The sequence below is a fragment of the Benincasa hispida genome, chromosome 7 (assembly GCF_027475165.1).
Source record: "Benincasa hispida cultivar pf3 chromosome 7, pf3_genome.v1.1, whole genome shotgun sequence".
NCBI lineage: Eukaryota > Viridiplantae > Streptophyta > Magnoliopsida > Cucurbitales > Cucurbitaceae > Benincasa > Benincasa hispida.
Genome location: NC_143484.1, coordinates 8,897,756 through 8,899,388, shown reverse-complemented (window position 1 = coordinate 8,899,388; position 1,633 = coordinate 8,897,756). Strand labels below are relative to the sequence as shown.

The following is a 1,633-nucleotide window of genomic DNA, read 5'->3' as shown; positions in this document are numbered from 1 at the left end:
CTCTCCCCCCAGTCACCACACCACTTCTTAGTCACTTACCTCCATTCACTGTTGCACGTTCATTCATCAATTGCCGATTTTATCTCTTTACCTTTCTTTCTCTTTATGTCAGTTGATTGTTTAGGGCAAATATAAATAAAAAATAATTACAAATCCAAATTTTGAAGTTTTTACCATATATGTAAAATATCAAATATGGGTGACACGCCTACAAAATAGCATATTCAAATTGTTGGATAATCACTTCAAGTAATTGAATCGCTTATAATATGTAATTTTTTTGATAAAAAATCAATAATTATTCAAATAAATTGAATCTCCAAATGAGAAGGAAAAAGAAAATATAGAAAACGTCATAAACAAAGCAAAATAATAGCAATAATAAATTGTAATTTGTTGGATTTTACAAATAGGCCATGCTTCTCAATTCGTAGCTAAAATTGGTATAATCGTAATGATTTTTCACTGATAGATTAATCATAATGGACTATAATAAAAAAATATAATTAGATTACTTTTAATCAAATTTTTTTATAATTATGAATTTATCACATTTATTGTTACCGTTACCGTTTATAATAAAACTGATAAATTTATAATTTTCATGTTATAATATTAACAATAACAGTAACGATATCACCATAATCTTTAAACGTAATTGGATTGAACATCCTCCACTCGTCAATCAGTTTGCGTTTTTTACTACAAGATTGGAAATGAGTCTCAAATGTCAGTACGAGTACGAAAGACAAGTAAACAACACCAAACGTAATCAAATGGGAGCGATTTTTCAAATTATTTATGTTAGAAATGCGGGCAAAGTTCCACATTGATTAGATAAGAGGAGAATCACGAATATATAAGATTTTCATTGGTATCCAAAGCAAAACCATGAAGATTTATATCCAAAGTGGACAATATCGTAAAAATAGTTGGAGGGTCGTTGTCCCTATCAATTTATTATATTTTCCTAGATAAATGTGTCTTATAGTACTTTTTTTTTTTTTGTTTCAATTTTGCTTTCCAGATCTCTTAAAAAATGATTTATTAAATTAAATATGATCTTAATGTGCTGTCTTTTTTTTAAAAAAAAATAAATCCAAAAATGGGAAAAGAAATTAAAGAATGAACTTTGAAATAGAATTTAGACAAATTTTGCATTTTGTACTTCCATTTAAATCAAAATCGAAGAAGTTAAGGGCTGTGGATCCATTTAGTTGTTTCTGGGCCGGCCCAGTTCTGCAAATATCTGAAGGCCTTTTAACGCTTCCAGAAAAGGACAAATTTTATTTCATAAAAAAACATAAATTGGAGATGCGGGGTATCGAACCCCGTACCTCTCGCATGCAAAGCGAGCGCTCTACCGTTTGAGCTACATCCCCAACATGTTATAAAAGTTTTTTTTTTTATATATTCTTATACTTTATATAGCAAACAAATTGATATTGTAACAACCGCTAAAAGATTTAAAAATTTATAATATTTTTAAATATCTTTTAATTTTATGATTTAATTTATCTCATATTGTTGGTTAATAAAATGAGGAAAAGTATTTATCTTTTTGTTTATTTAGTTAGTTTTTTAAAACGAAGGAGCGCTTAAGATTTTAATTGGGAAGATTGCTTAAAGCCTA

At 27.9% G+C, this 1,633-nt stretch overlaps 1 non-coding gene across 1 annotated transcript; it reads right to left on the bottom strand.

The window, feature by feature from the left end:
• Window positions 1-1,309: 1,309 nt before the first annotated feature.
• TRNAA-UGC (transfer RNA alanine (anticodon UGC)) lies at window positions 1,310-1,382 on the bottom strand. The gene has a single exon. It is a non-coding gene; the product is annotated as a tRNA-Ala (tRNA).
• Window positions 1,383-1,633: the final 251 nt, after the last annotated feature.